At 46.9% G+C, this 26612-nt stretch overlaps 1 protein-coding gene across 2 annotated transcripts in view; it reads right to left on the bottom strand.

Moving 5' to 3' along the window:
- SV2B (synaptic vesicle glycoprotein 2B) overlaps positions 1-26321 on the bottom strand; it is a 191276-nt gene extending 164955 nt beyond the window's left edge. Inside the window, exon 1 of one of the 2 annotated variants that reach the window (XM_043554753.1) lies at positions 26223-26321. The gene's annotated coding sequence lies outside the window, so the exon portion shown is untranslated. Of the gene's footprint in view, positions 1-25483; positions 25662-26222 lie in introns of those variants that run through there. The other variant, XM_043554754.1, reaches the window with a different exon arrangement.
- Positions 26322-26612: the final 291 nt, after the last annotated feature.

Below are 26612 nucleotides of genomic sequence, written 5' to 3'. Positions count from 1 at the left end.
CGTCCCTATCTGTTAAATGGATCAGAAAGGAAGCATGGTGTAATGAAAAGGACAGAGCTGCTGGCCAGAATAGGTTCCAACCCCAGGGAACTACTCAGCTTCTGTGAAACTCAGTTTCCTTGATGTCCACATGGAGTACTAACACCCTCCCCCTTGCCTCCTCGGGAAGGGAGGACGACCTCAAAAATTAGAGAATTTGGGGTAACTAAGGTGACAGCTGACCATCATTCAAGAGTCTTCCCAAATCTGAGTTATCTCAGGATAACTGTGGATAATTGTGGAAGGCAGAGGAATGACCCCCCCCCCAAAGCCATCCATGTCCTAATCCCTGGAGCCTGTGTAGGTGTTATTTTACATGGCAAAAGGGACTTGCAGATAAGATTCAGTTAAGGATCATAAGAGCGAGAGACTATCCTGGGTTATCTGAGTGAACCCACTGTAGGATCGCAAGGGTCCTCATAACTAACGGAGGAAGGCAGGCGGGTGTCAGAGTCAGAGAGAAGTTTGAAAATGCTAAGCTGCTGGTTTTGAACATAAAGAAAGGGGCCATAAGTCTAACAATGCACTAGGCCTCCAGACACTGGAAAAAGTAAAGGAACAGAAGGAAATGTTAGCCCAGTGACACCCATTTCAACCTCTGATCTCCAGAACTGTAAGACGACAAACGTGTGTTGTTTTAAGCCACTAAGTTCACGGTCATTGGCTCCAGCAGCCATGGAAAACAGACTATCCTTGCCTGAGGTCTGGCTCCCACCCTAAATCAGGTTGCACCAACCCTACACCGGCCCCTCTAAATTGATCACGCATTCTGGACAGAGATATCAACCAGAATGCCACATGGCTTATTGCCAAGGAGAGATCTACCTGTCAGACAGGATGCTCAGCTTGGTGTGACTGGCATCCCCTCCTCCCCTTAGGCAGACCAGCGTGGGAAGGATATCTGGAAGGAGGCTGAAGAACACAGAATTGCAGCAAGCAGAGGCAGATGAGTCACCCAGCTCCGACTCAGAGACCCCATACCCATGCCCACAGCAGCAGCAGCCTCGCCAAGGGACCCCTCCTACCTGAGTCTCTCGGGGACAGCACCCTCTCTCTTACACGGACTTGGAAGTCACTTGCTGACACCACCTTCTAAGGAGCTCCCCTTTCCCCGCATACTTGGCTGACCAACACCTCTGAAAAGTGTTAGATGTGCTTTCTTTAGAATTCTGACAATTAAATAGCTAATACATTTAAAGCACTTAGAACACAGGAAGCACTCAGCAAATATCAGGTATTATCATTATTAGTATATTCGATCCAGTGATGTTCAAGTACAGTGGTGCTGGGGGCCCTTTGCTCTCTTCAAAGTGAGTTCATTTTCCGACTCTGCTCCTCATGCCCTGATGTTAACTTTCCAGGTTCTCGAGGGAAGCCTCATCCCTTGTACCAACTGCACAGGGGTGATGATGAAGAGGTCACCTGGGATCACTGTCAGGTGAGCTGGGGGATCCTCTTTAATAAACGAGAAAAGGTAGGGGCACCTGGGTGGCTCAGTCAGTTAAGCGTCTGACTTCAGCTCAGGTCATGACCTCATAGTTTGTGAGTTCAAGCCCATGTAGCGCTCTGTGCTGACAGCTCAGAGCCTGAAGCCTGCTTTGGATTCTCTGTCCCCCTCTCTCTCTGCCCCTCCCTAACTCAGGTTCTGTCTCTGTCTCTCAAAAATAAACATTAAAAAAATTTTTTAAATAAATGCGAAAAGGTAGGTGAAGCTGTGAGTACAGCACCTGGCACAGAATAGAAACTTGGGTGTTTACCTCATCACTCATTCACTCTCTGTCAGGGGCTGAATTGTGCCCCTCAGAATTCGTATGCTGAAGTCCTAGCCCCCAGCACGTCGGAATGTGACTGTGTCAAGATAGGACCTTTAATTTAATTTTTTTTAATGTTTATTTATTTTTGAGACAGAGAGAGACAGAGCATGAATGGGGGAGGGTCAGAGAGAGAGGGAGACACAAAATCTGAAACAGGCTCCAGGCTCTGAGCAGTCAGCACAGAGCCCGACGCGGGGCTCGAACTCACGGACTGTGAAATCATGACCTGAGCCAAAGTTGGACGCATAAATGACTGAGCCACCCAGGCACCCCAAAGTAGGACCTTTAAAGAGGTGTAAACACGAGGCCCTTAGGGTGGTCCTTGACCCCATCTGACTGGTGTTCTTAGAAGAAGAGATTGGAGGGGGGATGGGTATCTTGGTGGCTCAGTCGGTTGAGCATCTGACTTTCTCTCTGCCCCTCCCCTGCTTGTACTCTCTCTCTCTCAAAAATAAACATTAAAAAAGAAGAAGAAGAAGAGACTGGGACACACAAGGCGACACCAGGGATGTGCTCACGCAGAAGGACGCCCGTGTGGAGAGTGGGTGGATCATCAGGGTGGCATCCTCAAGCCACGGAGAGAAGCTTCAGAGGAAACCAACCTGCTGGTACCTCGAAGTCAAATTTCTAGCCTCCAGAACCACGTGAGAAAAGAAATGTCTGCTGTTTAAGTCGCCCAGTCGTGGTGTTTTGTTACGGCAGCCCAAGCCAACTAATGCACTCCCCTTTCGAGAACAAATACTTTTTAAAAAAATGTTTCTTCACTTTTGAGAGACAGCGTGTGAGCAGGCAAGGGGCAGAGGCAGGGAGGGGGACAGAGGATCCAGAGCGGGTTCTGCACTGACAGCAGGGAGCCCGATGTGGGGCTTGAACCCACGAAACGGGAGGTCATGACCTGAGCTGAAACCAAGAGTCAGACGCTCAACAGACTGAGCCGCCCAGCAGCCCCGAGAACAAATACTTTTGCGTTTCTGGACAGCAGAACGTTGTCGTATGACTTCGCAGCAGACTCCCATCTCTCTGTGGGCTAAAAACGTCTGCTTTGTACACGAAGGGTGTACGTGCTCCCACAAGCGCAGGGCTGCTGGGCACGCGTGACAGCGTTTCTCGCTCCCTGAGGAAGAGGGTGCCACTAGCTTCCCGATCCCCCCAAGGGTCCTGCTTGGAGAGTCACGCATCGTCGCCTGCAGAGGAAACGCCACGGGCACTGCGGATACGCAAAGCTGTAGAATCGCAAATGACAGATTCGTGAGGTCCCTGAGAGAATAAATAGCGAGAACAGATGGAGAGATGAGGCTGGGAGGTTTCATTTAAATCTTAATAACATTTTGATAATTGAATGAATGTAGTGAGAAAAGCATAGCAGACCAGTACTGGCGAGCCAAAACCGCTGCCTACCCAAGCTGCCTTTCCCATAATGAGGGGCCAAGGTTACGCGGACAAATGGCGTCCTAAGGGAGATTAAGCATCCTCTCTGAACTGGCAAAGCCAGGTGTCTTGTGATGGGGTGACATTCAGGGCAACACAGTGCACCCCACTTTCCCTATACACCTCTCCAGGGCACGTCTCTGGACCACAGTCCTCCACACGGTCCCACGTGATTTCCAGGTAAAGGGGTGACTTACAGACATGCAGACAACACAGACAAGTGTGTTCACCGCTCAGGTCTGTCTCCCCTGGAGATGGCTTAACCACAAATCCAGCCTGTTCCCAAGTAGTCTCTGGAGACCTTCAGTGAAGACAGGCCCAGTATAGAGAAAAAAAGCACTAGGCAAGGAGTCCACAGGCCTGGATCACCACTCTATTGTGCACCCCTTATAAGACTTGGAATGTGTGATTTAGCTCCCCTGTAAAATGTAAAATCTAGCTCCCCTGTAAAATTCCTACCTCACAGAAATTTGTTGCAAAGCGTAAGCGAGGTCTGCTCTTCAGAAAATGGTAAGCAATTAATTACCTGACATTCAACAAACTCAAATTCCCCCACCACCCTCATTTCTGTCCCACAAATGGCACCATGTACACAGGGACCCATGAGTGTTTGCCCCATGGATCTTGACTTTTGAGGTTATTCCTGGATAAGCACATGCTGACTCTATGGTTTTATGGCCCACCCACACGCGCTTTCCTCAAGCTCTAAATAGACATCTTGGGTCTATTTGCACCTGGGTGGCTCAGTCGGTTGAGCCTCCGACTTCGGCTCAGGTCATGATCTTGCTGTTGACGAGTTAGAGCCCCACGTCGGGCTCTGTGCTGACAGCTAAAAGCCTGGAGCCTACTTTGGATTCTGTGTCTCCCTCTCTCTCTCTGCCCCTCCCCTGCTCATGCTCTGTCTCTCTCTGTCTCAAAAATAAATATAAAACATTAAAAAAAAATTTTTTTAAACAGACATCTTGGAACATGTAGGCCTGAAGACAGGCAAAAGGTTGGGGCAGATGAGCCCCAGATGCAAAATATCTTAACTGGGACATCCAGGTTTGTTAAATTGCTCAGAGAGCTGAAACAAGCAACTAGAAGCAGCAGAGGGGATGGAGAAGGAGCCAGAACTGGGGAGTACCAGCTCTACAGCAAGTGTGCTGGCAGAGAACAAGCAGGGGACTGGTGTCCAAATGGCTCACAGCACAAAAGGCTGGGGCAGAGTCAACCCAGCAGGAGAAAGCTTAGTGATTAAAGATGATTCACACAGAGAAACCAACCTCAGGCACTCCTGCTTTCCTAACTGAATCCTCAGGGAGGATGTCTGGGGACCCCATTTGCGAGCAGTGTTGATGGAGCGGAGGGAGGGCGCCTATGATAAACACCCACTCTGAATCAGGCTCTGTGCACACCTGACCTGCATCCACAGTATCCCTGGCCTAATGAGATATATATCCATAAGGTAATATGTTCATAGTGCTTGGCATATTGGGAGTTTTACCAAACAGGGACCAGTTAGCACATATTGGAAATGCAGTCTTTGTAGTAAGACTCCTGGAGTCAATGGGTAAGATCACACTAAAAATATTGATACAGGGGCACCTGGGTGGCTCAGTCGGTGAAGCGCCCGACTTTGGCTTAGGTCATGATTCTGCGGTTTGTGAATTTGAGCCCCACGTCGGGCTCTGTGCTGACAGCTCAGAGCCTGGAGCCTGCTTCAGATTCTGTGTCTCCCTCTCTTTCTGCCCCTCCCCCATTTGCGCTTGCTCGCGCGCTCTCTCTCTCTCCCAAAAATAAATAAACCTTTAAAAAATATTACTGATACAAAGCAATGCTTTCTTAAGGTGGGTGTGGAAGGGAAGGAAATGGAAAAAAGGAAGTAATTCCCTGCTTAGGAGGAGGACCCACCACAGTTCAAGAGAAAGAATGTTCTGATCGCATTTGCTATTATTCGTAAGGCCAACTCCTCCCTCTTCCGTTCTAGCTAGGGAGTGCCCTGTCTGGTTTGCCTGGCTATGGAGTCCATCTTCAGAAGAAAAAGAAAAAATATAAAAAGGTACAAATGATGAGAGAATATAATAGGCACGAAAGACAAAGAAACAAAATTCTACCCAAGAATTATAGGTGACTCCAGCAAGAAAATAAAAACAGTAGAAACCAAAATAATAATTGAAGATATACTCTATCACTGGGTCCTTTGGCTGCATATTGGGGTCATTGGGCAGTTTATTTTAAAAAGTCGATTTCCCAGCCCCATCCCTACAGTTTGGGGCGTTCCTAACTGTCTCAGGACAGTTAGGAAGTGAATTTTTTAAAAATAAATTCCTCAGCTGATTCTGATGTACAGTCAGGTTTGAAAACCATAGCACTAGATGAAAACCTGCCTAAGGAGGTCTTTGGGGGGTTCAGTCAGTTAAGTGTCCAACTTCAGCTCAGGTCATGATCTCATAGTTTGTGAGTTCAGGCCCTGCATCAGGCTCTGTGTTCCTGGAAACTGCTTCAGATTCTGTGTCTCCTTCTCTCTCTGCCCCTTCCCTGCTTGCACTCTCTTTCTCTCTTTCAAAAAAAAAAAAATGATAAACATTTTTAAAAAATAAAAAAAAACCTGCCTAAGGTGACAGAACAAAAATTTGTAGGTTCATAGACATTAGTCCCCACCACTCAAACTGCATGGTTTTTAAGTATTTATTTATTTATTTATTTATTTATTTATTTATTTATTTATTTATTTATTTTGAGAGAGAGAGAGAGAGAAAGATAGTGTGATCACAGGGCGGGGGGCAGAGATAGGGAGAGAGAATCCCAGACAGCCCCCATGATCAGCGAGGAGCCCTATTCAGGGCTCAGTCCCACAACCAACCATGAGATCATGACCTGAGCCAAAATCAAGAACCAGACACATAAACTGAGACACCCAGGTGCTGCTCAGTTTGCTGGAATCTTAAAGAAAGGAATATATTGTAGAAGTTAACAGCTCAAGCTTCAGAATCAGAAAGCTCTGAGTGGGTGCCATGGCACTGCCATTCGCTATCTGTATCATCTGGGGTAAGTTGGGAGGATTAAGTGAGATACTAAATTTAAAGAACCCAAAGCCTCACACATATTAAGTTCTCAATAAGTATAAGTTTCTATTATTTTATTATGATTTTTAAATGCAAAGTTTTATAGGGAGACTGAAAACAAACATTGAGTAAATAAAGAAATTTACCATGTTACGGAATGCCAATTCTCACCAAATGGTTTGCAAGGTTACTACGTAAGTACAAATGTAATTTGTAATAAAATTGAACTGTAATTTCTATCCAAGTTCCTCCACCAGGATTTTTTTTTTTAACTTGGCAACATGATTCAGCAATTTATCTGGAAGAATAAATGGGTGAAAAGAGCCAAGGAACATTTTAAAAGAATGAAGAGGGACTTGTACTGCTAGATATTAAAACATAACATAAAACTAAAACAATTACATTAGTTTGGGCACAAAGAGGCAGAAAGATCAAATGGAACAAAATATAAGGTGGATTTTCAATTCACTGGGGAAAGAAGGAATATTCATTAAGTACCTATGAAAGAACTGATTAACAGATAAGTGGACTAAAATAGAGACAGATCCCTACCTCACACTATATGCCATAATAAAGTCCAAGCGATTAACATTACATCACATATAAAATAAAAATAATAAAAATAGTTAAGACATCCAGATGAGTACTTTTCTGATTTTAGGGTAAAAAAGGACTTCCTAAGCATGAAATGAAAGAGATTTTAACTGAAAATACTGGTAATATGAGTATATAAAACTAGATTTCTACATGGCTAGAAGACCACATAAATACAAAATTAAAGGCAAATAGACTGGAGAAATGTTGACAATAATTATAAGTCACTGATTTAATATCCTCAATATACACAGAGCTCTTACTAACAATATACACAGAGCTTTAATGACAAATACAGAAAACACCAACACTCAATTTGAAATGGCATAGAGCATGAAAAGACAGTGCTTGTAAGAGGAAACACAATTAGTAAGTAAAAGTGCTGAATCATGTTAGCAATCAAATAAATGAAAAGTAAAAGAAGATATTTTCTCATTTAACAAATTGACCATGTTTGATTTTTCTCTTAAAGATAATACTTCAAGCAAGGATACATTGAGGGGGCACTCAGACATTGCTGCTTATAGGGTAAATTAGAACAAACTGTGGCTAGCAAACTGGAAGCAGAAATAAAGAGCTTTATAGTGCGTCTTACTATTTTCCAAATCTTATTTAATAGCAAGCACCACTTTTCTAATCAGAAAAAAATTAATAAGCATCAGAAAACCAACTATTTGCATGGCAAACTTGAACGCTCACTGATTTCACCAACAGATTTAGATAATTTCAAACTTCCTTGCAAACACAAGGTTTGGAACAAGTCGCCCGTTTGTGTGACATTAGTTTACAACACCCAGAGCCCGAAGTGGGATTTGTCACTTACTAAATTCACGCGGGTCACCCAGCAGCCCAAACCCAAGCACGAGAACAAAAGAACTGCTAACCATAGCTTTGTATTTGTATCTCAAATGACAGAGAACCTTCAGCACAGCTTACCTTTCCTCATCCACTTTAGTCACTAATCTCTCCCTGAATGCTAAAAGATTAACAAATTAGGAGATTTATCTTTAAAAAGACAGTTCTTATCTTTGGAAAAAGCTTGTTCCCCCAGAAATGCCAACCCTTTGCTCCTTGCAAAGATAGGTTTTCTACCAGGATTTTGTTTATGTATTTTGGACCCTGCCTTATTCTCAAAAGTGAAGCAACTTGGCCGAGCCTCCTGCAGAGAATTCCATCTGCTGCCGGCCAGACAGAAGCTGGAGATTAGGAGTAAAAGCCAGGAACCCCAAGCGGATCAGCCAGCATGCCCACACCCCCAGACCCTACCTCCATGCAGAGAGAGCTCATTAGCCCATGCATAAAATATGTAAGGCTCCAAACCGAGCTGAAGAAGCTATAAAGAGAGGCCAGAAGTGGAGAAAGGAAGTAAACCAATTTTGTTCATTCAACCCAGAATGGGAGTGAAGCATAAAAGCAGTAACAATGGTGGTGGTGGTGGTGGTGGTGATGATGATGATGATGATGATAGGGAGATGTCTTTCCCTGGCATTACTCTGGTTTGCACTGGCCTCTCTCATGCCGATGGCTGCTCCATATGCAGATTTCTTGAGGCAAAGTGTTCAGTCTCACTTTGGTCCCCATCGCACTGAGGAGCCGCTCAGAGAGGGGCAGCCAAATCCCACCTCAAAGCCACCAGCTGTCCTCACATCCGGCCATTCTTTAGGTAGATTTCCCACTGGTGCAGGATTCAGCATCATGATTCAGCTACTATTTAGACAGCCCCAGGGCTTCTGCTCCTCCCCTGAGCTTTATGCCCCTCCCATGGAGACTTTTGCACCTTCCTGAGCCCTTAATGAATGCACTGGAAAAATGATCTTTTTTCCCTTGGCACTATACTACCATCCATCCTTCCCTGCTAGCATGGGCTATTCCGTGAAGCCACCCATTTGCCAAAATTTCCAGACTACAAGTAGGCATCAGGTTTTATGCGTTCATTGCCCCAGCCAGAATCAGCAGGTGCATCAAGTCCTCAAAGGAACTCTGTTGTACAGCCACTTGAGTCCATTAGTACCCCAAGGGGTTGGAGGGTGGCTGACTCACAGGTCAACAAACACTCAGCCAGGGTGTATGGTGCCCCGTCTCTGCCCCCCCCTCCCCCGTCAAGATCCCATCTCCACAAAGGAGTCTCTCCAAGCCCCTTCACTTGACTTTGTGGAGAATGAGAAGCCTTTCACTTTCAAGCAAGTACTTCCTATAGGCCAAGGTTCCAAAGATTTTACGTTCCTTTTCCATCTCTATGCTTACATAGACCCTGGGCTTAGACTTGAGGGCTCTGAGGCCAGTTTTGATACGTCCTGGGAAGTCACAAGGGACCCCAGTTATCTGTGGCTCAAGTTAAAAAGCAGAGTGCCTGCTTAAGTGTCCAACTCTTGATATAGGCTCAGGTCATGAGATCAAGCCCCATGTCAGGCTCCATGCTGATAGCACAGAGCTTGCTTGGGATTCTCTCTCTCCCTGTCCCCCTGCCCCTCCCCTTCTCTCTGTCTCTCTCGAAATAAATAAGTAAACTTTTTAAAAAAGCAGAATGCCCAAGACTTTTTATTTTATAGGTTTGCACTCTGAGTGCCATTCTGGGACAATAGAAAAGTCCCATCAACATCCTGTTACAGAGCTAACTCGCGTTGGTACACAAATCATCATTCCTGATGCTTCTCCTCCATGTAATCATGATCCACGTTCTTAGCCATGTAACAATACAGTATTTTCCACTGTAAGAGGAGAAGTGTACTCTCCCACCTCATTGATGTTGGGCTTGGCCATGTGATATACTTTGGCCAATGAAATGTTAGCAAACATGATGTGCACAGAGGCTTTAAATGTGCATCTAATGTCCTTTTACCATTTGCCATGAGAACATGTCCCTAGTAGCTAATGGTAGCATCCTGATAGCTGGATTGAACCTGACCTGCAGCGTGGAGAGCCACCCCAGCTGACAAGCCAGCTCATAAGTGAGATAGATAATGTTTGTTGTGTGAACCACTGAGATATCTGGGGATGTCTGTTATGCAGCATTATCATTATGCAGTAATAGCTGACTAATACACTTGCTCTACACCCAACATCATGCTGAGCACTGTATTATCTCATTTAATTCTCTTAACAACTGTATGAGATAGAGCACTATTAATATTGCCCTTGTCTTACAAATAAGGAAAGTGAGGTACAGAGCAGTTAAGCACACTTTATAAGTAAAGGAGATGAGCTTCAAACCTAGTAATCTGAGTCCAGAGCCTACACTCTACCTGCCACGGAACAGAAAACAGAAAGAGAGAAACGTAGCTCTGTGCACTTTCAAGTCTGTACTCTGGTGCTGACCTTGGGCTCTAAGCCACAATGGCTCCTTGTGAGCTCCCTATCAGCACAGGTCTGACCAGATCCCCAGGGCCAAGGCACTTTTTCTAGTTCTGTCAGTGCGTGCAAAGAGAATGAGACTGGCTTCCCTGCCAGAATGCATGACCCTTTCCTGAACTTTGAGGAGGGGAAGTCCCACAGGGAATTCTAACCAAGGAACAATCCTGCCTTTGTGAAGTGCAGCCATCCCACGTTCTGCACGGGATTGAGCGACACGCCTCCTCATTCTCTGCCTGTTTTCATTCTCTCTCTAAGCAAACATCTTCGGGCTTTTTTCCTTTGAAAATTATTACACAACTACCAGCTGCCGGGATTATACAAATAGCCTGATAATAGCCAGGCGATAGGCTGTCCGGTGTTCAAACGCCAGCACCCAACAACAAAGAAGCCCAGGGTGCCAGCTCTCATTCACAGCCTGCAGACAGCAGCAGCAGAAAGCAGGCCACCCACTCTCTCCCAGCTTCGGAGCGGCAGGCAGTTTGGTTGGGTCCCAAGACAGATTGTTTTTTACTCATCATCTTCCAAGATTTTCTATGCACAAAAGAATGCAAAGTCACATTCTTTGACAGAACAACTCGTCATCAGAGTGACTCAACAGGCACTTTCTTTAAGCAAACTCAGTACCCCCAATGGGCAGCAATGGTGCTTATGGGTCTTCAAGTAATAGATGAGCTAGCAGCTCAGAGGGCAAGGCTCATGTCTTGCTTGCCCATCACTAACCCCAGTGCCTAGCTCAGTGGGCAGTCAGTAAATGTTTGCTGGAGAAATCAATGTAAATGGGATTTAAGGGGGAGAGGGAATCCATCTTTGAGTTTTGCTTATTTTAATTCTTATAATGCAAGGTTGGGGCAAGCAAGGACATGGTTATGGAAACTGGAAACCATTTGAAAAGGAAGGAAAGACGGAAATACAGCCAAAGTCTTTGACACTCGCCAACAAAGCTAATACTTAGGATTCCTTATTGCAGCAAGAGAAGCCAGCCCAGGGTGTGTGGTGGCCAACTGTGGGGTCTGCCTGTCCAGCAGCCATGTTCCCTTTAGTGATAGTCCTCAGTTTTCCTCTGAGAACCACCCTCCCACCCGATATGCAACTTATAGTGAGGGTACCCTTGGGTGTGGACCAGGCAGATATCTTTCAGAATGGGAATCTTGGGCAGAGCACCCAAAGCCAGACAATGGTTGGGGAACCCAGCCCCACGGAGGTGTTTCTAAATAGTCCACCTATCAATAAGGAAGCAGGCTGGACTTGCCACAGACAGACGGGAGACTTCCCCAGAACAATATGGAATTTACATCAGCACCAGACAGAGCTCTCCCACTGATCCACAGTTTGACTCTTTCAGCTAAGCTCCTTTTCCTGAACCCTTCACTGGAGACAAGCACAGAACTGAGGCGAGATCTTCAAGCTGGAAATTGGGGCTGTGACCACACATTTACTACAGGAAATAATAAGTTACTTCCCCTGTCAGGGCCTCAGTCTCTCCCTCCATAGCATTAAGGGGCTGGGATCAAATAACCACAAAGGACCCTTGTGTGCTGGGTCAACAGAAATTGACCCCTCGAAGCCCTAGCTCTTGGCAACATAAAGCTCCCATTGTCTGGGCCAGTGAGGCTTGGAGTTTAAAGCAGTTAATCCCCCAGCTGGATGACTCGGACAAAGAGGATTAACCCTCAAACGAGAGAGTCATCATCCAAATATAGAGCAATCCCAAGTGCATATGCCAGAAATGGGAAGAACAAATTCTTGTTCTCGAACCTTTTGTGGAAGCTGATAGATTAACCCCCCTGCACCCCACGGTCAAGGTGTTATACCTTCTCCACCTTCCTCTCATACCTTTCTTAATTCTGCAAGCCAAGGTCACAGCAATTCCCCTTCGACATATGCAGTTTTCTTTAAGGTGCTCTGAGCTTGGTAAGTAAGTTTGAGCACCTGCTGTGTGCCAGGGGCAGTGTTAAACACCAGAGCTATGGTGATAGAGAAGATGACACGGTCCCAGCTCTCAAGAAGTCTCCTGTCAAGTGGGGAAGCACCTACTGAGTACCATGTATTCTGCTAAGCACCATCATCTCCTTGATAAATGCCTCTCCATAACACCAGAAAGTAGATCTTATTGTCACCATTTCACAGATGATGACACTGAGGCTCTGAAAAGTTAAACAACCTACCCCAAATTATACAACCTTTAAGTATCAGAGCAAGCCTCTTGGCTTAAAAATTATATGCGACAGGGGCACCTGGGTGGCTCAGTCAGTTAAGCGTCTGACTCCTGATTTCGGCTCAGGACGCGAACTTGCGGTTTGTGGGATTGAGCCCCAGTCAGGTTCTGCACTGACAGCCTGGAGCCTGCTTGGGATTCTCTCTCTTCCCCTCCCTGCTCGTGCATGCACGTGCTCACTCTCTCTCTCAAAAATAAAAATAAATTAATAAACATGTATTAAATTATACAGGACATAAAATGTACCACACCAAGAATGAATCTTTAGATAAACTACGGGTTTCAGGGGATTATGATGTGTGAATGCAGGCTCATCAGTTAGTTATAACACGTGCACCACTGGGGGAGGGGCGGGGTTGGGGGAGGCTGAGAACCATGGATGCTCTGCATGGGTAGAGGCAGAAGACCATGGAAATTCCCTGTCACTTCCACTCAACTTTGCTGTGAACCTAAAACTCCTCTATAAAAATAAACTTTTTAAAAAATTGATTTTGGGCACCTGGGTGGCTCAGTCAGTTAAGTGTCCTACTTCAGCTCAGGTCATGATCTCATGGCTCATGGTTTCCAGCCCTGTGTCAGCTCTGTGCTGACAGCTCAGAAGCTGGAGCCTGCTTTGGAGTCTGTGTCTCCCTCTCTCTCTGCCCCTTCCTCCCTCCCTCTCTCTAAAAAATAAACATTTTTTTTAAAAATGGATTCTAGGGGAGCCTGGGTGGCTCAGTCAGTTAAGCATCCAACTTCAGCTCAGGTCATGATTTCACTGTTCATGAGTTCGAGCCCCACATCAGGCTTTGTGCTGACAGCGCAAAGCCTGCTTGGGATTCTCTCTCCCCCTCTCTCAAAGTGAATAAACAAGCTTAAAAAAAAATGTTTTTTAATGGATTCTACAAGATAGCCCCATCAGTATTGTACAAGTCAGAAACAATGAGAGAAGGAAGGGGAAAATATTGAACTTTAGACTTTTCAGAGTGTATACGCTCCTGGAATAGTCACCAGAGGGAAGGCTGATGTTTAACCCCACACCCTCCTCTGCACTGAAGGAGCTCCTTAAAAACAGGCAACCCAACGGTCAACCCAGGGCCAACTTGTTAATTTCCATGTTGCCAAGAAACACTCTTCTTGACTGTTGACAATGTGTTCCCATAAGCTTCTGAAAAAAAGGCTAATTACAATTTCAGGCTCTGTATTGGTGAAGGTAGGGTGTCAGTCGGTATTTTAATATAGACAAGGTTTATTTCTTGCACATGAGACAGCCCCAAACAGGACCAGCCAGCGGATGGGAAAAGGACCTGGAGGAGCACATGGCGGTTCAGCCGCCAGGGACTGGTCACATGGCCACACCCACTCGCAAAGGAGGCTGGGAGATGTAGTCCACATGCACCGGAAGAGGAGGAAATGGGTTTTTTGGTGGGGTTTTTTTTGTTTTTGTTTTTTTTGTTTTTGTTTTTGTTTTTGTTTTGATGAAGAGCTTGCCAGTCTCTGCCACAGGCTCCAAAAACTGTATACAACTCAACATACTCACTTAGATGATGGGATTATAGGTGGCTTTCCCTTTTCCCAGTTTTCCAGTTATGTGGTTCTAATACATCCAAAATGGTGGCCGGAAGGGGAAAGGAGGGGAAACCCCCTAATTAGTAACTCTTGGAGCAGTTATGGGTTGGAATCATGTAATCCAGGCAACGGCCTGAGACATAGTGGCTCAGGCTCTGTCAAATACAGGACACAGAACCTTCTGCTCCATTTGTTCTGGGCAACTACGGTCTAAGGACTTTTTTGTACTTCTTAAATGTTATCCATGGTCTCTTAGGTCTTTCTGCACCTGAAAGCATCTCACAGACATCAATTTCCAAAGCTGTCGTTTCTCTAATTGGATGGATGTGTATGATGGAGGCCATATCGTACTTCTGATCCGCTCAATTCACACACAGCCAGGCCTTGTGGCTGCAGCACAGAACAGCAAGCAGTTATCTCCTTATTTACAGGACCATTTCAAGGAGCCAAGACAATCAGCTCCTCTATGCATCTCAGTGGTTCCTGAGCTTTTTTCTCCTTGGCACACCTGATGATAACCTTTAGCCACCCCCCCCCCAAGAGATTCCACTAAGTGTTCGCACCACTTTCCAACAAATTTCTCTTCCCCATCCCCCTCTCCTCGACTTTCACCCCTGACCAAAACCACCTCACACCCCACACCCCGGCCACACCTACCCATTGCCCAAATCAGCTGAACATTTGCAGATCTATATGCTACTCTCCAAGCTATGTTTGCTATCAGGAATCCCCTTCTCCTCCCCACCACCCACCTGGAAAACTCCTACCCATCCTTCAGGGCCCAATGAAGCAATACCCCATCACCCAATCCAATAGCTTTTCCTGGCCCCCAGTCTTCTTTCCTCAGACAGTAACAGCAACTTCTTAGAGTTTGTGATACTACAAGCATTCACTCAGGATATATCTCTGTGATATCACCTTCTTACGTTGTGCTCTAGTTATTAATTAATGAGCTCCCCGATGGTAGAGCCCAGGCACTGCAGCCCTTGTAGGACCAGGACAAGAGAGGCAGCTCGGCCCCGGCCAAGTCATGGCCCTGCTTCCCTGAGGAGCCAGAAGCAGGGGGCGAAGTGTATGTGACCACGTGAGCTCTGAAGTAGGGGGAAGAAACGGTATGGAGATGTTTTGAGCCGTGCAGAAAAATCACCTGGGGATCTTGTCAAAATGCAGGTTCTCATTCAGCAGGTCTGGGGTGGGGCCTGAAATTCTACATTTCTAACAAGCTCCAAGAGATGCTGATGCTAACAGTTCAGGGCCCATACTTTGAGTGGCAAGGCCCTGGGGTTTATTTGCAGAGGCACCCGGTGCACCTCAGGCAAACCTCAAAGACCCCTGCTTCCATAGGGGAAAGATTCTAAAGAGAAAAGACACGAACTCTTCCAGTAAGAGAAAAATGTAAGAGACAAAGCCTGGAACATAGCAGTGGCTGAATAGAGATCTGCGGAAGACCGTGGTTTGGGTGTGGGTCCAAACCCAACCCTACGGTCCAGAATAAATGAAGTCAGATTATGCAGAGGAGCATAAGCAGAGTTCTCTCAAAGCATCTTTGGGGAAAACAGGAAGTTGGTCTTAAAGTTATAGAAGAAACTCAGTTATGAGCTACGGAGCACTGAGTTAGGGACCATTATCCCTCAAGGACCCTTGAAGTCTGACCCTTTTAGAAGTTAAACATCTCCAGCCACAGGTGAGTACTGACCCTGAGAACAAGCCTACAGGTAGGGCAGATGGACATCAGTATAGGAAACCAGCTCCAGAGGCAGGGAAGCCGATTGGATCCAATGCCTGGTTTAAGCCCACGTGGCACTAGCCGGATGTTTGCAAATCCCCTTTAGAAGATGGGGGGGGGGGGGGGTTGTAGCAGGAAAAGCAGGGGAGGCTAAGTCAAGGTGGTGGGCAGAGGCCCAGAGCCACACCTAACAAGCCTTCCTGGACCACAGCACAGTGCAGAGAACATTATTCTAGAGCAGGAAGCAGCTTTGCATTAGAATCCACTCTGCCCTTTAGCAGATGCTACACTTTGGCCAAATTATTTAACTTGTCTGAACCTCAGTTTGAACAGGTGTCTGAACCTCCACCATGAAATGGAGACAATAAGCCCCCACTTCATAGAGATCATGAAAATCCAATGAGATCAAGGCTGCGTGATAATAATCATTAGTGTTACATGATCGGACTGCTCGAGGAAGCTCCCAGAGAAAGAGCATCTAATGCATACGTGTTCCCGGCACCTCATATGAAATTGTTTGCTACACTTCTCTGTTGTTTGCATTTCTTTATCTATAAAATGAGAATACAACAGATTTATAAGCAAGCCCTAAGCACTCCCTTGTCTCTCCACGATGAGAGCAGAGGGGACAGAACCCTGAGCATGCTCCCTCGAATGTGGGATGACAGACTCAGACTGGAATGGCAGCTGCCATAAAGGGACTTCAGCCAGTCCTTGGATTCAGGATGTGGCATTTATACTATCTGCCCCCAGTGAATGTTTCCTTAGGAGGCAGGTGCTATTCTGAGCTCCTGGTGCAAGTCAACTCATGTCTTCTTCCCCATAACTCTACAGAGCAGGAAACACTATCATCATTCCCATTTTACTGATTTGGAGACTGAGGCACAGAGCTGTTAAATGACCTGTCCAAGTTCCCACATTCATAAGATGCAGAGCCAGGCTGGGGACCCAGGCACACTGGCTCTGGGGTTCTTTGCCTTCTATAGTCTCAAAGGAGCTCAAGAATTGAGGAACCGATGAGAAGATCAAGTCGACCAGAAGAGGCTGTCCTTGTCTCCAGGAGATGGGCTGAAACCATGCTGCGTGGTGCCCCCAGGTCCCACACCCTGAGCCTCTGTGGAAACAGGAGGCCACCAATCTAGTGATGTGAGGGCTGGATCCCATCACAGCTTCTGTGCCAGAGACTGGCCAGCACAACCCAAGGAAGGAAAAATAAGTCCTCCGTTGTGGGCAGCAAGAAGACTTGGCTCAGCCTCACCCCCTGCTTCCATATTGCTTCTGACAATTCCACCGGAGCTCATCTTTCATCTTTAACATTCCTCTCCTATGGCTTTCCTTTCCTTAATGATTAATTGTTATGTTTTGCTTCAAAAAAAAATGCAAGTGACTGTATTTAACCCATGGGCATTTAAGCAAGCATGGGTGGGAGATGTTCATTATTCATCGTGACGGTAGGAGTGGAACTGAGTCCCTGGAGCCCTCCTGGGCCAAGGTCAGGAGCTCCAGTCTTTGCCGTGAGCTCTCCAGCCCAGTCCCGGGGCCCAGCACTCTCTGCCTGGAGCAGGCCACCCCACAAGGCTGTTTCCTCTCTCTCAGAGCCACCCACATGCCAGCTGAGCTCCATTCCTCTCTCTGTGCCATCTGCTGCACCCCAGATCAGATCAGAGGCCACGGTCACATTCTGCATACGGCAAGAGAGCAGGGGCCACAGGCAAGGCGAGAGCAAGGCCTGGGCTTTGGAGCCTGGCAGGAGAAATCCCCAAGGACTTCTCAGAGGAAAGCACTGAGGGGTCTAACCAGGCTCTTTCCTGGCCAGGAAAACTAGTCATGCTGATTCAGAGGATTTCTAAGCATAACAATGAAGGGAACCCAGGCCCCATTTTTCCAGTCCCTCTCAGTCCCTATCCTCAGGTTAACTTTTGTTGCTACAAGCCTGATTGGCCTCTGATCCTCTTGCCATTGGTGACTTACTACAGGACCTTAGATAAGTCATTTCCTTCTCCAGACTCAGCTCCCCCTTTCCTAGGAGGAAGACTTCCTCTCCTACCCCTACAACGAGCAATGAGTACATCCCAAGGAGTTGAGATTCCTGCATTCTGAGGTCCCTTCAGCTCTGCAACGCTAGGACCCGGTAGTTCAAGTGAATCCTTCCACTGACTTGGAATTGCTCCGGACCTAAAAGGAAAATGCCCATCAAATATTCATTGCAACAAAGCCTGTGCACTTGAGAGTAATGATGGCCCATTTATCCACAGACAGGTATTCATTTGCATGTTTCTGTCTTGAAAACTGACACCTATTGCCTGCTTAGGTGAGTTTTAGGAGCCCGGAGCTCCTGAAAATAGATGTGTCATCTGGGGCTGGCATGGAAGCAGATAATGGCACCGCACCCCCAGCTTAAGCAGCCACCTTCCAGACTCTGACGTCTGTGGTTCAAAAAGGCTCTGCAGGTCTGGCAAAATGACCTTCTGTTGCATCTACGCAGAGCTGGATGAGAAGGAAAGGAGGTTGGTCCTCCACGTCTCCAAGGGTACTTTTCTCTATGATTTCTTTTCGCTGGGCCTCAGGTGTCCCATCTATAAAATGGAACAGGGAGAAAGGCTGTGGCCTACATGATCGAAATCCTAAAAGTAGTGCAGCTCAATTCTATTTCTGAAGGGTTCTGCAGTCACCAGCTAGGGAAGAATTTTTAGCTGCCTTTTGGGAGAAAAAAAGTTAAAGCTACTCTCTCCCCTGCCACCCAAGACAGAAGCAAGCTCTGAAGACTGAAGGGAACAGGAAATGAATGGAGCAGGAATTTTTACAGAAAACAGGAAGATCTGATAGGACTTCTTTCTGTGTGGAGGGAATCATGATGTGGATCTTCCCTCCTGGAGCAGGGGACACTGTTGGGTGAGCGGTAATCAACAGTCAGGACAGTAGAGGAGCTTTGACCTTTGCTGCTGATGTATCCGACAGTTCCAAGGGAAAGTTGAGTGTATGATCTTTGATCTAGAAGAGGCCAGAATAGCAGCAAAGGCACAGAGGTTGGGGAAGAGACACCATTAGCTTCTGAGTACCTACTAGGTGCCGAAAACTTAGCTCATTACTGTCACATATGCTCTCATTTCTTGCCTAGGACAGTGAAGAATCACCAGGAAGAAATTCAACTAATAGAACAACCACAACAGTATTTACTCACTCATGTATCAAATAAATATCTAGTACAAGTCTACTATGGGCCTGGAGCAGAGATAACAGCAGATTTTTCCAGCAGAAGACACCACGGGGTAGATTTTGTGAGAGCAATGCCCGGAGGCATATGATAGGAAAGTTTCTGCATCTACATAATCCAAGGGACTCAGAAATTTCTATCATAGAATTCCAACAAACTCTGGGATATTGCCAAGCTGAGCTAGTGGGATTGGTTTACTGCAGAGAATAGAACGTTGGTTTCCTTCTGAGGCACTTGGAAATCTCCAGCCCATAAGGCTGATTATTATCCACTTGTCTTATTTTTAACATCATGAACGCCATGCAAATCATTTTCTCAATAGCACTGGCAACAGTAAATGACAGATTCTCAATTCTCTCTTCACACAGAATCCTTAAGTCCTTCAGAAACTTAAAGGTATGGTGATCACATAATCAGCATTTTAACCAACATCATTCCAAGTCCAGGAGCATGAAAGGAACTGCAGAGCACTTCGATGTTATTACCATCACTGTCACCATCATTATCATCACCACCACCACCACCATCATCACCACCATCATGACCACCATCACCATCAACTTCATCACCACCATCAACATCAACGCCATCACCACCATCACCATCATCATCATCAAAATCATCACCACCATCAACACCATCACCATCATCAACATCATCAACATCATCACCACCATCATCATCATCATCATCTTACACCTGAGAAAGTCAAGGCTCAGAGAAATTAAATAACTTGCTCAAGTTTACACAGAAAGTAAGGAAACTTGAGTTCAAACCAACTTCTGTCTGATTCCAAACCCCACTGCTCTATCCTATGCCCCACGTGGTCAGGCTTATTGCCCACACATCAAAATGGAGGCCAATTTACTACCTTTCTCTTATGTCCTGTTGGGTTTCAATTCCTTTTCTCACACTAGTATTGCCTCTCTCTCTCTCTCTCTCCCTCTCTCTCTCTCTCTCTCTCCCTATCTATCTCTCATACACACACAAACACACACAGAAGAAACCACTTTCAATTATAGTACCTCCTTTTTTTTTCATTCCCTCCCTCTCAATATCATGGTGAACAAAACCCACTCTCACACATATCCAGCCACACCATGGAGAGGAACTGGATAGCACTTAGAATTTGAGAATTTTAGCACCCTCCCCCCTTTCCAATAAAACCATTGCCTATTTTTCTCCTTTTATAAACAGGAACACATTATGCAAGATGCTGTAGATGTGGGATTTTTCAAGTGAGCTGGTGACACTCTTTCACTTGGCATAAAGTTGATTTAAATAAATCGCTCCCTTTTTCAAGATTCTTTCCTGCTCCTGCTTAATCTTAAATTAAGAGCAGTACAATAATAACCAAAGAACATCACACCCCTGAATTTCAGCCACCTCTCTCTGGAAGATCTTGTCTCCTTTTTTGAAAGTATGAGCTATTTTTTGGCTTCCATTTGTTTCTTTTTCTTACTTGTCACCACACACTGCTTTCTGTAAGATATAAGCAATTGGAGCCTTTGTATTTAAAGTCTGTTTTTAGTCCACAAGATCCACAATAACGCTCCCACGAGACTTTGGAAAGAAAGGGAATAACTTCAGGGAGTTACACTTCAAGATCCACTGAAGCAAGGATGTGCAGTCACCTCCAGTGATTAAATGGTTCCATTCATTCATTCAGTAAATATTCATTGAGCACATAATATGTGCCAGGCAATATTCTGGGCACTGGTGATACAGCAATGAATTGGCTTGCTGAGGGGACAAATAAATAACATGCTAACAACACTCAAATCTGCATCTCCTTCTCGAACCCCTTCCTTCAACTCTAAACTCACATATACAAATGTCTACTTAAAATCTCCCATTGGACAACCAGTTGACCACATAACTGTTCCTTCTCCATTTCAGTAAAGGGCCTCTTACAGTTGCTGAAGTCAAAATATGTGGTCTGGTGGCTGGGTGGCTCAGTCGGTTAAGCATCTGACTCTTGATCTCCACTCAGGTCATGATCTCACAGTTCACGAGTTTGAGCCCCATATCAGGCTCTGCACTGACGGCAAGGAGCCTATTTGGAATGCGCTCGCGCTCTCTCTCTCTCTCTCTCTCTCTCTCTGCCCCTCCCCTGCTCTTTCTCTCTCTCTCAAAATAAATAAACTTCAAAAAATATGTGGAGTCATCCTTGACTCCTTTCTTTCCCTCATACCCTAAATCTACCAATCAGCAAGCCCTGTCTTCTCCATCATCAAATATATCCAAAATTTGACCGCTTCTCACAGTCACCACTCTCCACCTTGGTCCAAACCACCACCTTCTCTCGCCTGAAGAACCACAGTAGCCTCCTGGATGCTCTCTCTGTTTTCATTCTTGAACCCCTAGAGTCACTTATAAGGTTAAATCTCAAGGGGTCATTGTAAAACATAAATCAGATCATGGAAACCAGTGCTCAAAATTCTCCAGTGATTCCCCATTTGCTCAGAGAAAAAGCCAAAGTCCACACAAGGCCCTACAAGACTTTGTATTACTAGCTCCCTGCTACTTCTCTGACCTCAGCTTTTACCATGGTCACCCTCTCAGTTCCTTCTACATGAGTCTCCTTGCTCTTCCCAGAACACGCCAGCACCTTGTTGCCTCAGGGCCTTTGCACTTATTGCTTCCTCTGCCTAAAACAGTCTTTCCCCAGATATCCATCTGGCTCACTCTTTCACTTCCTTCATGTCACCTTGACCACTTTGTATAAAATGCCCACCACCTACTCAACCCTGTCCCCAACTCCCACTCAACCTGACGCTTCCCATCCTCCCTTCCCCGCTTGATGTCCTGCATTACACATTTACTTATTTACTTCCACATTATTTGTCTCCCCCAGCTAGAGTAAATGCTTCACGAGGATGGACGTTGTATTTTTATTGCTGTATACCCTGCCTGTAACACGCCTGACACATAGAGAACACTCAACAAACGGCTGGCCAATGAATGACTATCTAAAGGTATATATGTCTAAAGTTGGTCAGCCACAGAAACACAGACAAAAAGAAAAAGAGGAAGTTGCAGGCATTGCCCTTTCAAGCAGAGTTCAGGAGAAAAGGAGCCTTAGCCAGGGGACTCTAAATATTAAGGTCCCTGTACCAGTAGATCAATGGCAAAAATATCCCTAATTCTTCCCTTCCCTGTATCCACACTCTCTGCAATGTGACTATGTAGCGCCTCTCACCAAGAAGTGGAGTCTATTCCCTGCTCCCTCACTCTGCACTGGCCTTATGACATCCTGCCAATAGAAAAGGATGAAATGATAGTGTGCTAGCTATAAGATTAGGCCTCCAGAGATCATGCCAGTTTCTACTCTCTCTTGGATTCCTGTCACCACTGTGTGAACATGCCAAGTCACCCCGGCTGAGGCCATCCCAAAGCAGCCAGCCCTCGGCCACTCCATCAGTAGACCAAAATCACATGAGCAAACCCACCAAACCAGGCATAAGCCCGATCTGCAAACTTCCCAGCCAACCAACAGACGTGGGAGAAAAATACTATCTGGTTGTTTTGGGGCAGGTTTCTTCTGGAGTCCCATTAGCAGTATCAGCCCTAAAACGTGTGATCTTACTAGGGTAGGCATCTAAGCTGCTCTGCTCTGCGTGCATGCTCATTGGGATACTTCCTCCTTATGGTTTAGACATCAGGAGGGGGCTGGCCATGCCACACAGTATCTCAGCCGTTTCAAATCAGTAGACTGGCATGCCATTGGGCAAGGTCACTGTGATGTGGCCCAGAGAGACAGATGAGGTTTGCAAGGCAGCAAAACTAAAAGCCGGACCTCAGAGGGGAGAAATGCACCCAGGTAAATGTCACCTTCTGAGGTATCGTGGGAGACACCCTGCCAGTCACTCTTACGGGGACCCAGCCACATCATATCCTATTTCACAGAGACTTTGACAAGATTCTCAGACATCTCTCCACGGGACACCTTGCAGTAGCCCCACTGTACCAAGACCAGTGGTTGGAGCTCTCAAATCTGCAGAGGAACTAAGTCTCAAGGGGACAGAGCAGCAAACTGTGGTCTTCATACTAACCATACAAGATAAAAGCTTCGAATAAATGCATCGAATGATACTAGGTAAGTCATTCCATGATCCTCTGCAGGTGAGTCTACTTCCAATCAATTCTAACACCTTCCATAACCACAGAAACTATATTGTCCTCAAAGAAAACAAATAATAACTAGCAAGAGCAACATAAGCAGGGCTGTTTAGTAAAGGTGACACTTTCTTTTACAATTGGGGGGGGGGGGTGTGGAGAGGAAGAAACAAACATAACATTAAGGTTCCAAAAGAAACTCAAATACTCTATCTGGAGGAAAGATATCTGAACACTGTTTTGCCCTCCTCCCTCATTCCTGTGCCCCTGGTTGCCTTGCAAAGATTTGTACCTCTGCTTGCTGCATCGGCTTATGTTCTGAGTGACCACAGGAACCTATACCTTCTAAACATAGAGTGTAGGATCTCAGCCGGTTCCTTAAACAAGAGCTGGGGACATGAAGCTTAGTGACAAATATAAATCATGAGAGGCAATACCCCAGTGACCTTGCGGCGTCTGCCCCCTCAAGTCCCACTGCTGATCCCCTCACTCACTCAACCACAGCCTCCTTGGCCTCCTTTCTGATTTTCCTATGAACACATCTCTCTCCTATTTCAGGGTTTTTGCAGGTGCTGTTGCTCTGCCCGGAATGCTTGGTCTCTGCATCTGGCTGGCTCGCTCCCTCACTTTCCCCAGGGGTCTGATCAAATGTCATTTATCAGCAAAGCCTTCCCTGACCTGGCTGCATAAAAAAAAAATAACCATCCTTACCCCACCCTCTGGCAGAACTCCTCATTCCTCTTACCCTGCTTTATTCCTCTCCATTAGAACGCATCACTGGCTGATTCACTTTCTAGTTACTTAGTTATTTGTTGTCTCACAGACACACACACACACACACACACACACACACACACACACACTAAGCTCTTTCAGGATAGGGGCTTCATCTAGTTCAGTTCTGCATTCCCCACACATAAAGCAGTCTCTGGACACCTAGTAGGTACTCAATAAATGAACTGCAATTTCTTGACCATTTACTTAGTGCCAAGCAATTTATGTCTGAAAATTATTCAACAAGGAACAAATATTCTTTAAGCATCCACTATGCAGCTATTGTAACAACTCTTGTTATCCCCACGTTACAGATCAGAAAATCAAAGCTCAAAGAGAGGCTATGTAACTTGCCCAAGACTGTCTGCCCATCAAAGCCCAGGTGCCTTGCAGAGGCCAGCCTGCTTTCCAAACACCTTAATGACGGTTCGGATTTCCAAACGCATGTGATACGCATCTCTGCCAAGCACGCATCACACAAAAGCTCTCATATCTCATCACCCACCGCAGCTTCTGTGCAGGAAGAAACATCCATTAGATTGGATTTTCCTCTCCCAGAGAGCAGGCTGGTAATAACACCTTCCTTTTTCCTTTCCTTTCCACCCATTGAGACATAATCAAGGTCAGACCTTTCCTTTTGAACTGGGCTGGCACAAGTACAGACAGGTTAGGGACACAAGGGGGGAGAAGACAGAAGTTCATGTGCTCTGAGAATCCCCCAGAAATTTCCAGAATCCTTGCCTTTGAGAAGTACTGCTTCAAACCCTTGTTGGTCCTGGAATTTAGGAAAACAATCAATTAAAAAAAAAAAAAAAGAAGAAGAAGAACCTGACGGGCATTGTGCACACTTCTGTGTTTTGTGTCTGCTGGGTCTGGGCATACACCACAAGCACCCGCCCAGAAGTGACTTGCAGAACTCTTGCCCATCCAGTTGCCCACCCAGTAGCTAGGATGTTGATGGGGTGGGAGAGCGATGTGGGTCGCTCACAGACCAAGGGACCAAACAGAGGGACACAATCCCTGCGGAAATCCTTCCGTGGCATGCCTCATCTGTGAGCGCTTCGTTTTAAAAACAATCGACTGGCACAATTTATTCCTCCCTCCTCCCTGCGCCCAACACTCTTTTCTCCCACCTACATGACTGAACTCATCACACTTCATTATTACAGGTGTTTCTCCCTGACTAGGTGTGAGCTTCTGGGGAGCGTGGACTTTGTTTTCCTCACCGCTGCATCCCCAAGGGCTAATCCAGCCTCTGACACATCCTAGGTGCTGGATGAGTATTTGCTGACTCAAGAAAGATGCAGAATGAGCCTGTACCGGACCTGCTGCATTGAGTGGAGCCCGCAGGACAAGCCACCACCTCTTCTGGAAAGGGCAGGAGGCAGAAACATAGAAGAGGTCCAGTACAGCAGAACGACCCCGGAGCTGGCCGCAATGCCCAGTTCTCCCCGCGACACACACCTCTCGCGCCCCTCAATCGCCACTCCTCGAACCTCAAAGCCACCCACGTTGACCTCCCAAACCGGCTTTAAGAAAACAAGCAGGGACCCCCTTGCACCCCACCCCACCCGGCTGCTCTTAGCAGAGCCCAAGACAACGACGTTAAGTTACCTTGAAACGGAGCTAGATTGCATCTGCAATTGGTTCAAGGGTCGGGTCTCAGCAGTCCTGCTGGACCCTGGACAGCAGACACAGCTAACACCCGTCTGCGGAAGAAACGGCTGTGCCTCGCTCCTCCCTGGCTAAACGCGTTTGCTCACCCGTCCCTGCAGAACAAATGATGTTCTTTTCCTTGCGCTAAAATCCATCTCTAAACAAATCCTCTCTGCCTCCCTAAGAAACGGCTCCCACGCCCGCGGAGGGCGCCCTCCACATACAGAGACACACACTCGCCGACTGACCCCAACCCAAGCCACCAGGTGTAAGCAGGTTTTTCTTCCGTTCTTTACGAACAGACCGCCCCCCACCCCCAGGCAAAACCCATCTGCTTGGAAGAGAACTCAAACGAAACGCCCTGGCTGGGAAGCCTATGCAAACGGAGTTAGCAAATGTCAGTAGCCTAAGTTGCAGAACTGCGTGGCGCTAACAGTTCAAACCGCGTTTAAAAAACAGCCCTTGGGGATGCCACCTTCAATGAAGCGCGCAGCCGCAGGCAGCCGGCAGTCCTCGCCGCTCTGCGCCTGCTTTCCAAGACTCTCCCCTGGCTTTGGTGCCATTTACTATCAACAACATTCACAGGGAGCAAGCGGGTACGTTGCGGCCCCGCAGGCGAGCGGGGGAGGCCCCTGCAGCGCGGGGTCGGCGCCCGGCCGGGTCTGCAAGCACCCGAGCGAGAAACGGCGTCGCCTACCTGGGTGGGAAATCCGCGGGCCGGAGGGATGCGGGCGCGGGTGCGAGTGCGCGCGGAGCGGCGTCCGCGCTGGCTGCTCGGCCCCGCAGCTCCGGCCACCGCGGCGCTGGGGCGATCCCGGCGGAGGCAGGAGTCCGCGGCTGTCACACCTGCATCACGGCGCCCACGCCGCCGCCGCCGCCGCCGCTGCCGCCTGCCCAGGCGCGGCACGCAGCGCGCCCCCGCCACTCCGAGAACCGAGGGCGGGCGGCTCCCCGGCTCCTCGGTGCGGCGGGATCAGATCCTAACCCGCTTTCTCCCCGGTCTGGGCATTAGCGGCATCCGCTGCAGGAGCTCCCTGCTTCTAAATCCCTCCTGATTCCAGGCGGAGTGAATGGGAAAGCTGGCTGG

This window comes from Prionailurus bengalensis, chromosome B3, assembly GCF_016509475.1.
Source record: "Prionailurus bengalensis isolate Pbe53 chromosome B3, Fcat_Pben_1.1_paternal_pri, whole genome shotgun sequence".
In the NCBI taxonomy this organism is placed as follows: domain Eukaryota; kingdom Metazoa; phylum Chordata; class Mammalia; order Carnivora; family Felidae; genus Prionailurus; species Prionailurus bengalensis.
This window is presented reverse-complemented; position numbering and strand designations above follow the sequence as displayed.